Source organism: Trichosurus vulpecula, chromosome 3 (genome assembly GCF_011100635.1).
Source record: "Trichosurus vulpecula isolate mTriVul1 chromosome 3, mTriVul1.pri, whole genome shotgun sequence".
Taxonomy (NCBI): Eukaryota; Metazoa; Chordata; class Mammalia; order Diprotodontia; family Phalangeridae; genus Trichosurus; species Trichosurus vulpecula.
Window position 1 is genome coordinate 20,886,641 of NC_050575.1, and position 15,983 is coordinate 20,902,623.

A 15,983-nucleotide genomic window follows, 5' to 3' on the forward strand; every position below is an offset into this window, starting at 1 on the left:
ACTACTGCTACTACTACTACTGCTACTACTACTACTACTACTACTACTATTAGTACTACCACCACCACTACCACCACTATTACTACTAACTACTACTACTACTACCACTACTACCACCACTACCACCACTACTACTACTAGTACCACCACTACCACCACCACTACCACTAACTACTACTACTATTACTAACTACTACCACCACTACTACTACTACTACTACTAGTAGTACTACCACCACTACCACCACTACTACTACCACTACTACTACCATTACCACCACTACTACCACTATTACTACTAAATACTACTACTACTATTACTAACTACTATTACTACTACTGCCACTACTACTACTAGTACTACCACTACTACCACCATGACTACTACCACTGCTACTACTAACTACTACTATTACTATTACTAACCACTACTACTACCACTACTATTCCTACTACCAATAATAATACAAAAGTTGTAACACAAAAAAATTATCTTCAGAAACAAGTTACCATCTCCATATTAAAATGATCCCTGGTGTACCCTAATCTTCTTCTTTTACAGATACTAAAACTGAGGCCCAAGAAGGAAAGGGGACAGCTAATGCCACAGCGCACCCCCCCCCCCCCGCCCAGTTCTATTGTTCTTAATTATTCAATTAACAGTGATTGACTGAGCTCCTCTTGGGTGCACAGCTTGGCACTCAGCCATTTTATGGGCAAGGAGAAGGGTGAGGAGCAGGGGTAGGACCCGCCCTCAGGGAGCCCACCATCTGGAAGAGACAGACTAGGGGCAGACCAGGTGCTGCCCTCAAGAAGCTCATAGTCTAGTTGAATGGAGAATAAAGGAAGAGAGCGGAAGTGAATTGGGCAGTACTCTTAGGAAACTCCCCGTCGATGGGAAGCAGAGAAGGGTCAGATGTATGCACCATCCTCTGAAAGTTCACTGACTCAGGGAGCCAGAAAAGGTGAAGGGCAGGCCTGGTGTTTGCCCCTGATAGTGCTGGTAGGGGACAAGCAAGAAATAAGCTGCTGACAAACTAACCAATGATGGTAGAAAAGCATCATTTGTGGAGAGAGAGGAGAGTGGCCAGAGGGCAAAGGCAGGAGGGAACATTTCCATCACCTTTTAAAGGGACAGGATAGGTATCTGTGACTTGTTGCCATCTATACCTGAGCACCATGCCCCAAGGGGTAGCCAACCTTCCACGTGTCATCCAGGTGATTCAGCGGATCGCTCAATTTCAGTATCTCCTAGAGATGGGATAGAGAACCATAGAGACACTGACTCTCAGAGCTGGGAAGAGCTAGCACCTTCCCATCTCTTGGGTTTATAACCTGTCTCTCACCCTTTGTAGCCAATTGCTTGCACCACTCTGTGACTTCTAACTCCCTGGCATCTCTCACGTTCCCATTTCTCTCCTTGATTTCACTGAACCCTAGCTCAGGCTGTCATTCGCCCTCATCTGGATTTGTACCTGTTATAAGAGCATGGCTTTGAAGGACCTGGGTGGAATCTTCTGCCACTTCACTGTGTGACCTTGAGAAAATGACTTAACTTCTCTGGGTCTCAGTTTCCTCACCTGTAAAATGAAAGTTGGATTAGACTATGTCTGAAATCTAATTATGCCTAAAGTCCCAATGAGCCTGTGACTGTTATAATAGTCCCTGCCTCTTGTTTCTCTCTCCCATCTCAACCATCATCTATTCCAGCCAGAATAATTTTCCAAAAGACTACATCCTTCCCTCCTTTATAAAACATCCAGTGGCTCCCCATTGCTTACTGAATGAGGATTTCTGGCCTTCCACAGTTTTATTCTAACCTTCCTCTCTCACCTTCTCTCACAGTCAAACTGAATTTACACTCTCTCATTCTCAAGAGCCAGCTAGGTGGCTTGCTCAGTGGATAGAGCACTGGACCTGAAGTCAGGAAGACTCATCTTCTTGAGTTCAGATCTGGTGTCAGACACTTACTAGCTGTATGACTGACCCTGGGCAAGTCACTTTACCCTGTTTGCCTCAGTTTCCTCAGTTGTAAAATGAGTTGGAGAAGGAAATGGCAAAACGCTCCAGTATCTCTGCCAAAAAAAAAAAAAAACAACCCAAATGGGGTCATGTGACTAAACAAAAGCAAATCTCTTTCTCATGCAGCCTTCTAGCATTTCCAAGTCTTTGGCCACATTGCCCCACCTGCCTGCTTCCTGCCCCTCCCCAAGCCTGGAATGGACTTCCCTTCTACCTCTGTGTTGAAGTCCCTCCATTTAAGATCCCACTAGAGTGCTAAATGTTCCACAAAGCCTTCCCTGACCTCTCCAACTGGAAGTGATTCCCCCTTCTTCAGTTTTTAAAAATCATGCTTTCTTGGCTCCTCTCTTCTCTGTTGTCCCCTTACATCATGGTTATTCCCACGGATAGTTTCCTCACTAATAACTCAAGAGCTCTGTGAGGCCAGGGTCTGTATACCCTCTATCTTTGTATTGCTTGCACTGAACATAGGGCTCTTCATACTGTAGGTGTTTAACAAATCTTCAGCAAATCTAGAGGATGTCTGGTCCAGTGGGAAGCAAGGGCTTCCTGACTGGGGCTGCCCAACCTTCCCTGGCAGTCTTCCTGGACGAGAAGAGTCTTCCTGGGCTCAGAAGACCAGTGCTGTGAGGGGAATACAGGCTTGGAAAGGGTTTGAAAGGTACTTCCCTAGGTAAGGCCAGTGCCAGCTAGAAGAGTGAAACCTGACACCTTTTCTCATCAATCTGATTTGGGCTCTTTCCCACCTCAACCAGAGAGAATGAATGTCCGTCCCACTCTGGGTTCTGTGGAATGCAGGGGAAGGGACTATGTGGGTTGAATTGGCTAGAGCGGGCTACCCACAAAACCTCCTCCATCTGGTTTTTGGAGTCATCTCAGCCCTTGTGGTGGGGCAGGCAGGGCAGGCCAGGAAAGCAAGTTCCATCTAAGGGCTGTTGACAAACCCATTCTCTTGCTCAGAAATCTCAGAGATCTCAGCTATGTTTGGAATATGGAGCTGATCCCTGGCCAGGAAATGATCAGCCAGAAATTCCCTAGGCAAATTTCCCTGGCCTCTCAGCACTTCCCAGAGGCAGCCTTTCCAAGTCTGGGGCTCTGCTTTCCAGGGGTTAGGGAGAGAAGGGGAGTCAGAAGAACAGACTTGAGCATCCTCAGCCCTGCCCTCAGGAAGCTTATAGTCTAAGAGACTCAGAAGAGGAGGGACAGACCCTTCTGGGAGGTGGGGCAGAGCAAGGAGAAGGTTCACTATTAGAGAACATTGTCTCTTCAAGTGTCCAACTGTTTGTGCAGTGAAATGTGGTCTAAGCAGGGAGTGCACTTGGACTAGAGAAAAAGGACATTGGTTCAAACGCATCTGCTTTGCTAACCCAAGTCATCTTGGACAACTCACCTACCTCTGTGAGCCTCAGTTTCCTCACCTCTTAAAAGGAGAGGGTGAAGCATGACTAAGTGACCTCTGTGGGACCTTCTGTATCTCTAAATTTAGGATACTACATGCAGTAAATGATAGAAGACTCAGACCTCCTTCCCCATCGTGTGATCTTCCTGGAAGGTGCTGCTTATTACTAGGCATCAGCCAAAGACTGAGGCTGTTAGTTGACAGGTCATCTAGGCGCATAGAGCACTGGGCCTAAAGTCAGGAAGACCTGCGTTCAAATCTGGCCTCAAGCACTTAATATCAGTGTGATCTTAGGCAAGTTGTTTAACTCTGTTTGCCTCAGTTTCCTCATCTGTAAAATGAACTCGAAAAAGAAATGGCAAACCACTCCAAAATCTTTGCCAAGAAAAACCCCAAATGGGGTCACAAAGAGCCTAACATGGCCTTAAAATGGCTCAACAGCTGCCTGACATGGTGGATATAACAGCATGCTGGACAGCAGATTCAGGAAAACCTGAGTTTAAATTCTGCCTCAGAAAACTGGGTACCCCCCTGGATAAAGCACTTAGCTTTTCCAAGCCTCAGTTTCTTCTGTAAAATGAAGGGGTTGGACTCAATGGTGCCTAAGTTTCTTTCTGACTATAAATCTAGGATCTTATCCTATGACTGTCAGAGACCCATTACCCAGCAGCAGAGAGGAAGGTACATGGGAGATGAGACCTATGTGCTTCTCTAACTTCCTGTGAGGAATGCCAGGCCGTACAGATGCAGATGCCCTCCCCTGACTTGGCAATGGAGCTGCCATGGAAATGATCCACAGGCCCCTTTTGGTGGAAAGTAGCCAAGGCTGGGCAATTTCCAGTCCTATTCCTCTGTGCCTAAAGCCCTTGGGGCAGTTCTCACAACCTGTTCAAAGATCTCTCCTCCTTCCCTTCTCCCACCCTTTTACTTCCCACACTGAGACAACTTCTCAGGCCACCCAAGGATTCAACCTCCTCTGTAACAGCATGTTATATCATCAATAACCCTGGTCTTAGAGTCAGGAAGCCTGAATTCAGGATGTGGTTCTGGCACATGTTCTCTGAGTGACCTTATACAAATTCACTTAACTGCTCTGGGATTCAGTGTTCTCTCCGAAAGTCCCATGTCAAGAAAATCTCCGCAGTTACCATGGAAATACCATGTTTGCGATTGTGTGTGTTTTCAATTTAACAAACATCAAGGTAGGCCCTTTCTTGGGTCATACTCTTCCATCAGAACGCTAAGGAGTATTGTTTATGGTCTGTATGTGGCTCATGGTGATAGAGACTGGACCTATGATTCATCAGTATATGAGGGAACTCATCCAATGTAAGGCTTCACCTTTTTCTACAATTTATAGCCTTAGTGGGTAGCCAGAGCACTTGAGAGGTTAAGGAATTTGTCTGGGATGACACAGCCAGTATGTGTCAGAAGCAGGGCATGAATTCAGGTCTTCCTGGTTCCAAGACTAGCTCTCACTGCACCACCACCACATGGCCTCTTATTGACTATAATTGGCTCAGAAACTTCCAGAATGTCTGTGAAGTACCCTAACCTTATGCTTTAAGCCCCTCTTTAGCCGATAAGGAAACTGAGACCCAGAGAGAAGAGACTATAAACTAAGGGAAAAAAGTGACTCAGTGATAAGGCTGGTTCACTAACCCAGACTTCTTCCTTCTAAGCTTTGTGTTTTCTTTCTGTCAAATAATGAGTATTAAAACCTATGGGCCACAGACCCGGAGGGTTATAGAATTGTTGCAAACTTAAGTGACTGCATATAATAAATAAGCAAATATACCTTCTGCAAACTGAATTAAAAATATGTCTAGAATATACACGTATTACCAGTTTTAAAAAGCATGTAGATGCTATTGGGACTAATAAAATATAAAACCATTTAAAAGAACTGCCGAATTCACTGAACCTTTTGGTCATTACAATTGCTGCCACATTTGTAGTCTAACATTGCAGTTCGCGAGGTGCCACATAGGGAAGAAAGAACACCACCGAAACCAATCTACGAAGAAAGATAGGAAGATAGGCTACAGCAGACTATGGGCACACAGTGGAGGGCCACGCAGGAGGCAAAACAGCTTTTAGCCTGGTGAGGTAACCACTCGCAAGATTATCTCGAAGAGGAGACTACAGGAAAGGCTTACAAAACAAACAAAAGAAACAAAACTCAGACATTAACCTACCCCAAAAAGCCAGCCAAGAGCTATCAGTGACAACTGATCTACATGCCCACCTATATTCCCACTTCTACAAAATGTTTATGTGAATAATCTACATAGGCTTGAAAGGCTTCTTTGATGAAGAAGGAAATAAGGAAGAGGGCAGGCTTATGCAAATGACATTGTACAACAGCCCACACTTTTATGCAATCGAGTGAAAGGTTGACATAACAGGATCCCAACAAACAACAAGCTCTAAAAAAAAAGCATTTATCTCGATAAGACAAAACGTTTTCTCAAAGACTCTCCTCAGGCAAGGGGTCTCTCAGGTATGTGTCAAAATCATAAACGATTCCTTGAGAAATCCAACAACAGAGATAACTTTGTTCAATCACCCTGTGATGTTGAAAATCAACACTCAAGGTATTTGTTACAATCAATGGAAATATCCATCATAAAACCAAAATCAAAGAGAAGTTCCTTAGAGAACATAGATTTAGAGTGGTGTGGGGCCTCTAAAGTTAAATCTAACCCCCCTTACTTTATAGATCAGGAAACTGAGACCCAAAGTGGTTAAGTCACTTACCCAGGTCATATAGATAGGTGAAAGTATCAGGGCTAATATTCAAACCCAAGTCTTGCTCACTACAAGGTCAATGCTCTTCATTCACCACACCATACTACCACTGGGGGTGGAAAGGTCTTCAAGATGCTCTTGTTTGTACATTGTATCATACTAATTGCATCAAGCCTGATGTACTAACCAGCCTTTTCTGTAAGATCCATAATCACTGAAAAGATCTGCTAACCATTCACACAGGAAAAATCAGGTGGATGAAAATATCTATTGTCCAGGCAATTGGTTGGTTGCAAAATCTATGAAGGTCAATGTTGTGAGTAATTTTTCAATCATGTCTGATTCTTTGTGACCTCTTTTGGGGTTTTCCTTGGCAGAGATACTGGAGTGGTTTGCCATTTCCTTCTCTAGCTCACTGGGACTCATTGGACACATGAGGAAACCGAGGCAAACAGAGTTAAGTGATTTGCCCAGGGTCACATAGCTAATAAGTGTCTCTGAGGCCAGATTTGAATTCAGGTCTTCCTGACTTCAGGCACTGGGGCACTCTATTCACTGAGCCACCTAGCTGCCCCTTGGAAGTCAATAAGCCAAGCCCAAAGTTGAACAAGAAAACGAAAACTATTAAGTCAACAAGTCAATAAACATTTATTAAATGTCAGACACTGTGCTAAGTGATAAGGATACAAAAAAAAGGATGAGAACAGTCCTTGCTCTCAAGGAGCTCACAATCTAATCAGCTGTTTAAATTACCTTTGGGAAATTTCACCTTTCTTCTCAAAGCTCCAAGCTTTTCCTTGAAGGATGCCCCCACCCCGTTTTTTTTAAACAGTAGTTTTCTTCTGATGATCTTGTTTGGCTAAATATCATGAAATTCTGCAATCTCCAAAGAGTTGAATTTGAGGATCACTTAAAGGGTGACAGAAATAAGTGTAATGAGTATAAACAGGCTGCAATACCTTCTATATGAGGCCCTGTGTGACAGAAGGGTGTCAGCCAAACTATGTCTGACTGGAAAGAAATATGGGCAGGTGCCACAGCGACAGCAAAGGATAACTGAAAAGCAGCCTTTATACTTTCTTGTTATCCATTCTTTGTTGTACTCCTCTCCTGGATCAGCTCTTGTCTCTCCAGACTTTTCCACCTACTTGTCAATATCTTGCTCACCCTGAAGATACTGCTGCCCCTGGAGCCCTTCCTTTGATTGGTGAAATCCACCATTGGACTAAGGACCCTGTTTCATCAATTGCCCAGGACGTCCATTTTCACTTCCTTCCTAGAGCCTCTCCTGACTCTCTGGACTTTCTACCTTGTCCCAATTCCTTGTTTTTCAATTGTGCTCAACTCTTTGTGACTTCATTTGGGTTTTCCTTGGCAAAGATACTGGAGTGGTTTGCCATTTCCTTCTCCAGCTCATTTTACAGATGAAAAAATGGAGGCAAACAGGGTTAGGTGATTTGCCCAGGGTTACACAGCTGGTAAGTGTCTGAGATTTGAACTCAGGAAGATGAGTCTTCCTGATTCCAAGCCCAGTGTTCTATCCACTGTTTCACCTAGCTGCCTCTGTCCTAACTTGGGAACCCTTAACCCTCACAACTCCAGTTCCCTTTTATGTATTGTCTTCCTCTATTATAATATAAGTTCCTAAAGGGTAGAAACTGTGTTTTCTGCTTGTATTTATATTACCCCCATTTAGAAAAGTGTCTGATAGTAACAGCGACATCATGTGTCGCTTTGATAGACTTTGATAGACTTAACCTCAGCAATACAAGTATCTAAGACAATTCCAAAAGACTCAAGATGGAAAATGCTATCTGCATCCAGAGAAAGAACTATGTAGTTTAAATGCAGATCGAAGCATATTTTCTCTCCCTCTCTCTCTCTCTCATTTCTTCTTTCTTGTGGTTTTCCTCTTTGGTTCTAATTTTTCTTTACAACATGACTAATGTGGAAATATATTGAATATGATTGTACATGTAGAGTCTATATCATATTGCACATTGTCTTGGAGAGTGGGGAGCAGAGGGAGGCGGAGAAAACTTAGAATTCAAAATCTTTATGGAGGTGAATGTTGAAAACTAAAACCAAATAAAATAATTTTAAAAAAACAGAAAAGTGTCTGAAACACAGCAATTGCTTAATAAATGTTCTATGTAACCATGCGACGTTGAACCTAGAGGAACCCCCCACCCCACCCCAGTATAGGTGGAGTTCTTGTGGAAGATTTATGGGAGGATAGGAACAAAGAACAAACAGGGAGGACATGTGTGGGCTGGTTAATCTGCATATCTACATTATTGGACATAATGCCCTCATAGATGGGATTCATCAAAGTATCAAAGCAAGTGTTTCCTTGAGCAACTAATGGCATAACTACTATCATATGGGGTGTCTGAATGTTTTTGACATTAGAAAGGGGTCCTCATGCTAAAACCACTGTCTCCATGAAGCCTCAAGCTTTTCTGGGCATCTTATCCTATCAAGTTTCCAGATGGGAAAAAACTGTCATTCTCTTTCCTCTGTGAAGAGTGGAATAAAAAAATCAGACAACTGTGCTCTTCCCTCAATGTTAAGTAAGCAAAGGGAGTAGCTCACTGGGATGGGAGAGAGTAACGGAGACACAAGGCCAGGGAAGTCGGCCTCAACACCCAGTTAGGGTAACATCCTTCCTGTTGACATCTCTCATAACCAAAACTCCATCCTTAACAAATGGCTTCCAACAATGGCTCTTGTGGAAAAAGTGTTATCAGCAGTTACCATTTGTGGCCCCCAGTCCCTGTTGTTCTCGGTGGTGGTACTCTCCTCCTGGAATAACCCATGGGTGGTCTCTGTGGCGGCCCTCAGCAGAAACCCTAGCAATACATAGATCTTCCCGGTAACTGATCAGTAAGGCAAGAATTTGCATGAGGTGAGCCGTGATGTAGTACAGTAGAAAAATGTCCTGGCACCAGGGTCAGATGATCTGAGTTCAAATCCCACCTTGCCTTTCATTTTAGTCATTGGGACATATAACATTAATAATACTAACACCCACTACCATGAAAGTCTTCTTCCCCTTGTAATGCTTCATTAACCTCCATTGGTTTTGCTGCAGATGAAAAACTTCCCATTTATAGCTCTGGAACTCCCTCGCACCTGCTCAGGCCTGCAAGTCAGAGGGGCCAAAGTGGTTTTTCTATCTCTGTGAAGACTCCATATTTCAGCCCTGGTCTTCAACCTTCCCCAAACCATAGACAGTTTCTTGCTTCTCCTCTTATGCCCATTCAGAGAACTCTGTCTTAGGACTCCCATAACTTTCACCTTTCACCTCTTACCAACCCATCCCTGAACCCCAGCTTCAAGGCCCCAACCCCCATGATCTTCTTGTTCCTTGAGTCTGATTGACTCCTTGGACTTAGAGATCTGTTACCCACCATCCTTAATTATTTTCCCCCTTCAGTAGTCCCTGATGGCTCTGTCCAAACACTCATTTCCCTCTTCCATTCTCACCCCATCACCATAAACTCTAGTTCTTAAGACAGTGTTTTCCAAAATTGATTCACAAAGGAAAAGAGAACAAACAAATCCAGAAATAACACACCAGGCTAAGGTGATTAGAAGCCTGTGGACCAGACAGTTATCCAGTGTCAGATTACTGGGTCACTAAGCTTTCTTATCTAATCCTCAGCTAAGGGCCTGGCCTTGCTCATCCTGACACTCCTTCCCCCCAAGGTGTGGTGAAGCTAGCTGGCTTATGATTTCAAACAAGAATGATATCTTTATCCCCTGAACAGCCTCCAACTCCCCAAACACACACACACATTTTGGGGATACACAGCAAGAATGCATAGTGTCTATTGAGGGAAGGCCATTGGCTCTGTTAATTAACAAGGGAAAATTGTAAAAGGTTATCAGAGACCTCGAAGACTCCATAAAACCTCAGGTTTATGTACAATACTGTCCTTCAGGGACAGAGACTGTTAGCTTGCTCAGCAAAATAGCATAAATAAATCTGTATCTGGAAAGGTAGACCTGTATAAAGAAGGCTGTGTGCTGTGTGTGTGTGTGTGTGTGTGTGTGTGTGTGCGTGTGTGTGTTCTTGAATGTGGATATGAGAGTTCATAGAAAATTTCATTTGAGAGGCAGAATGTTAGAATAGAGTAGAATATATAATAGAGTCAAGAAGATCTTGGTTCAACTCTAGAAACATCTGTCTGCGTGACCCTCAGAAAGTCAGTTCGCTTCTCAATTTCCTTATGTGGCAAATGTAAATGGCAGTAGCTCACCACCTCACCATCACCTAGGAAGATCAAAGCAGATATTTACTGGGTATTTATGCAAACCTTAAAGCACCATTTAGATGTCTGTCAGCTGTTGTCATTATTTCAATTGTCCCGATGTCCCTCACTTGGGTAATAAATTCTGTGAGGTTAGGAACAGCCATCAAACAGAGTGCTTTCTGGGGATGGAATCTTGCGTGAAGGATCCAGACACATACCTTAGCCCTTGCTCACTGGAGGCAGCTTCTGGAGTCAACGACTCCATTTGGAGGTTGTCCGACTGACTCTAGAACTTTTTTTCACCTTTCCAAGTTCCTAAATCTTCTTTATCCCTGCAAGACTCCAAGCTTCCTGGGACCTCATGGCCCTTGTACTGGTGAGGGTCCCCAGACTTAGAGATCTCCCATACCTGAACCTGGACTTGCTCCCTCATTCTCTTCTCCCCTCGATCTGTACTCACCCCAAATCTCAAGAGCGTACTTTATAGATTTGGTTCAGATGGAAGAAGAGACTAGGGAAATTCAGAACTAACACACCAGAGGAGATCATCAAATGTGTTGGTTAGTCCCTGACAAGTGGTAACTAAGTTTGGTCATTTAGGCTCATAGAATCATCAAGCTAGAGCTGGGAGGAATCGCAGAGACTATTTATTCCCAGTTAACCCTTAACTAAAGTTCCTTAGGCCCAGATGGGCCCATCATGATTTTTTCTGGATTGGGGACGCCTGGCTCTTTCAAGGGTCTCAATGAAAATGGCATTTTCAGCCTCAGAATAGTGGAAGATCTAGGTTAGAGAGCGGTAGGGGACTAAGTTGGTGGGAAGAAATGGGACAATCCAAGGAAATCTTGGCTTTGGGTCTTTGGCAGAGCCTGGGCTCACATGGAAGTCTTACCCATCATCCTGATTGGTTTCACTTATGGGTTCTGTTGAATGGTAGTGAGTTTCCCATGACTGGAGCTCTTCAAGGATGCTAGATCACCACTTGTCAGAAATGTTGGAATGGAGATTCCTCCTTCTGGTATGGTTGGGAAAAGAAGCCTGTCCCAATGTTGAAATCATATTTCCTCTATGGGGCTGGAGAAGTGATAAGAGATACAACCAGGAATAGGGGTAACCTGTACCTCTGAACAAGCCCATGCCTTGAATCAATCACCCAGTCAGTAAAGCGTTAAGCGACTCCTAGGGGCCAGGCGCTGGGCTTTACTTTGGAGATACAAAAACAAAAACGAAATGACATCTGCCCTCAAAAAGCTTAGATTCAATCAGGGGTCTAGAGATCATATGGCTATCCTTCTTCCTACATAATCACTGGTCATCTAACTTTGAACCCCTAACGAAATATAAGGGGGCAAAGGGAGATGCATTTATTAAGGCACTGTGCTAAGCACTTTACAAATATAACCTCATTTGATCCTAAGAACCCTGGAAGGTAGGTATATTCATTATTCCCACTTTACAGTTGGAGAAACTGAGGTTAAGTGACTTGCCCACCATCCCATAGCTGTTAATTATCTGAAGCTGGATTTGAACTCAGGACTTCCTGACTGCAGCCCCAATGTTCTATCTACCAGACTACCCAGCTGCTTCATATACAATCAACTAATACAGATACAGATATAAGAAAATTATGTCTGATTTTGTCCTTTTTCTTTAAATAGGAGGTTCACTCAGGTACCTTTTCCTGACCCAGCTTATTCATCAGAAGACAGGATGAAGCAAACTTTGTAGTATAGAATATGATGGTGTCATATTCTAGAAATTCAAAAATAGCATGTGACTTCACCCCAAAAAATATACAGAGACAGTCTGTCATCTAACATAAAGGTCTTCTTCCATCTTCAGTCATTCTGGTACCTCTCCCAGGTAGAAGAATCCTCTACCTCTAACACCGGTAAGATTCAAAGAATCCCCACGTATGGAAAGCACATCTCCTTTTTCTAATATTTTTCTCACTGGGCATACTTGGAGGATGGGCGCTGTCACTCCCATCTAGAAAGCATCATTCTACAAAAAATATTTTGTGAGCAAGAGGGAAGTTCTCTGGAGATGGGAAATGCCCAGGGTGCTAACCTTTGATACTACCCAAGAGCTAGATGATAGCCTGGAGGGGCCCTGGCTGTGAGTCCAGGCCTACCTCAGGACCAGATTCCATATGACCTATGGTTCTGGCCTGCCTATTCTGCTCTGAAGCTCCCTGTTAGTTTTGAAGGAATCTTGCTTGAAACAGCAAATCAGAGATACGACTGATTAAAATTAATAGGGCCGAAGGGTCAGTGCTGTGTTTTATGTGGGGTTTAAAAGATTAAAGATTTTCAGATAGTCACACTATACACAAATCACATTTTGCAAGCATCTCTGGGAAAAACTCCCAGTGAGACTCTTAGAGCAAGTTAAAGGCACCAGCTTCATTTAATTAAAAAAAAAAGGATAAAGCAAAAAATGAAGGTACTTCCTTGTGCTTTGGATGCCTAGGGTTTGCTTCATCCTATTTTCTAATGAATAAGCTGGATCAGGAAAAGGCACCGAATTAACCTCCTATTTTTAAAAAAAAAGGACAAAATCAGACATCATTTTTATATTTAAAAAAATAATAACATTCAATCACCAGTGTCCTTTTAACCTGCAAGTGTCAATATACTGGATTTTATACGTAAGAACATAGGCCCTGATCTGAGTCCTTAGACAGTGGCTGAGGTGGTTACTCAAGCACGTCCCTTTTCTTCTCCAACCTCACCTCCAGCCCCAGCCCTGCTTCTTTCAGGACTAATGTGCACGCTTCCAAGGCGGTTGGTTCAGATGAGGTTTCCGTCAGAGCCCCACTGTACAAATGTTCCCAAATCATGCATGCTTTGCCTCAAGAAGCATGAGTACATTCATTTATGCATTCAACAAGCATTTATCAAGGACTTTTTATTGCACGGCTGGAGATTTTTGTTCGCTTGTTTGCACTCACGATTCCATCGGTTTAATTCCCTCTATGTGATTCAAATCAGTAACTTTTCTGCAGCTCATAGTCTTAGAGAACATCTAGGGGCTCAGAGAGGTTAAATAATTACCCAGAGTCACACAGCCAGTGTGTGAAAGAGGCCAGACCTAAACTCAGGGTGTCCTGTCCTTGAGGCTGGCTCTCCTATCCGCTATATCCAGATATTTCTTCAAGGCTCAGGATTCAGACACAAAAACAAACCATCTCTTTGCCTTAGAGAGATTGCCAAAAGTTTCTTAAGGCTACACTGTCTCTACCAGCTCAGCTGGCTTTCCATGTGAAATCCATCCATCCATCCATCACCAAATCTCTCCTGACATCCCCTGTATGCCCTACTGTGTGTTCACTCAGTCAATCAATAAACATTTATGAAGTGCCTACTATGTGCCAAACTCTGTGCTAAGCACTGGGGATTTAAAAAGTAGTCAAAAGACAGTCTCTTCCTTAACAAGCTTACAATCTTATAAGGGAGACAGCATGCAAACAAATATGTACAAAGCAAGCTATGTGCAGGATAAATAGGAAAAAATTAAGAGGAAAGGCACTAGAAATAAGAGGGGTTGGGGGTGCAGCTAGGTGGCACAGCCAGGTGGCACAGTGAGCAGAGCACCAGCCCTGGAGTCAGGAGGACCTTAGTTCAAATCTGACCTCAGATACTTATACACGTACTAGCTGTGTGACCTTGAGCAAGTCACTTAACCCCAATTGCCCTGCCTTGCCCCTCCAAAATATATATATATAGAGAGAGAGACAGATATAGATATAGAAATATATAAACTTTTACAAAGAAGAGGGATTGGGAGAAGCTTCCTGTAAACCACAGATCTTAGTCAAGACTTTAAGGAGCAGAAAAGAACCCAGACCCTGACTTCAGGGAAGTCACATTCTAGGGGAGGTGGAGGAACAGACCTGAACACCAACCTCAGGCAGCTCGAAGTCGAACTGGGGAAGAGGATCACAACCAGGGAACAGTTAAAGGCTAATAGAGGAAGGAGAGTGAGTGCTGCTCTGAGATATTTGGGTGATAATCCCTTGGATGTGGTCAGAGAAGGAGGAACCCGTTGTGGGATGCTATTAGAGCTTGTTTCTTTACAGCTGGGCCAGTGCTGGTTCTGTTAACCTCCGCCTTTGATAAAAGTTTTCAGGCTATCTCTAGCTCTTCTTCTGCTGACATCATATTTCTTCTATGTGGTTATGGTGGTGATTATTAGATGCTTAATCAGGAACTGGGGTAACCAGTCTCAGCTGTTAGGCTCACTAGACTTGACTTCACATTCCCCTCTGAACCACAAAATCTCAGGTTCTCAGAGCTGGAAGTAACCTCAGAGAAAATTTAGACCGTCACATATCTGAAAAGAATTTTCCCCTAAAATGTCCACAACAAATGGTAATCCAGACTCCACTTGGAGACCTCTGGCTGGGTGGCACAGGAGATAGAGCACTGGGCTTGAAGTCAGGAAGACTCATCTTCTTGAGTTCAAATCTGACCTCAGACACTTACCCCTATTTGCCTCAGTTCCTCATCTGTAAAATGATCTGGGGAAATGGCAAGCCACTCCAATATCTTTGCCAAGAAAACCCCAAATGGGGCCACGAAGAATTGGACCCAACTGAACAACAGCAGCCATGTCTGCCCTCAGTCTTATCTTCCATCCCCACTTCCTCTAAGTGATCTTCATCGAGCATGGGCTGTAGGCCTACTTGCGTCTGGCACTGACTTACTAGACGTGTTTCCAGTAACACTCGTTCCCATTAAGTCTGCACAGACAAGCCCAAGACATGTTGAGTTCCCCTGCAGTGGCTTCTCTTAGACACCGCGTGTTTTGGATCCCATCCTTGCAAACTGTGTCGGGAGGCTTGGCTGGTTCCACAGTGCCATCACCCATGTCAGCTTTTCCAGGGCCTCGAGCCAGGTCATTGATTTTTTTTCTTCTTTTGTGATTCAGTTTTCCAGGAAAGCTCTGCTGAGCATCTGGTTTCTAGCAAAGTCCTCTTTTGATGAGACAAATGTAGAGCAGAGCTGAGCAAGGCAGCAGCTCTGGCAAACCACACAAAGCCATGCCTGCGAGGTATGAAATAGCTACCCCGTGCTTCTCTTCCCTCCCTTCCATTTCCCCTCAGGATAAAGCAGAGCTCATTAAATCCTCAATTTTCTAGTTCCCAGGGTGAAAGTTCCATCCCAAAAGGATTGTGTTGCAGCAATCATACTGAGGATATAAGAAATAATAACATAATAAACCCAACGTTTATATAGCCCCTACTATGTGCCAGGCATTGTGCCTGGCTCATAATACAAGAATCTCATTTGGTCTTCACAACTCTGGAAGGTAAGTGCTTTTATTATCCCCATTTTCCAGGTCAGGCAAATAGAGGCTAAGTGACTTGCCCAGGGTCACACAACTAGTAAATGTGTGAGACAGAATTTGAGCTCCAAGTATTTTTGCCTCCAGGACCAGCCCTCTATCCACTCTACCGCCTTGTGTGGTTCAGTTCTTTTGTTTTTTTTCAGTCTCATCCAACTCTTTATGACCTCATCTGGGGTTTTCTTAGCAAAGATACTGGAGCA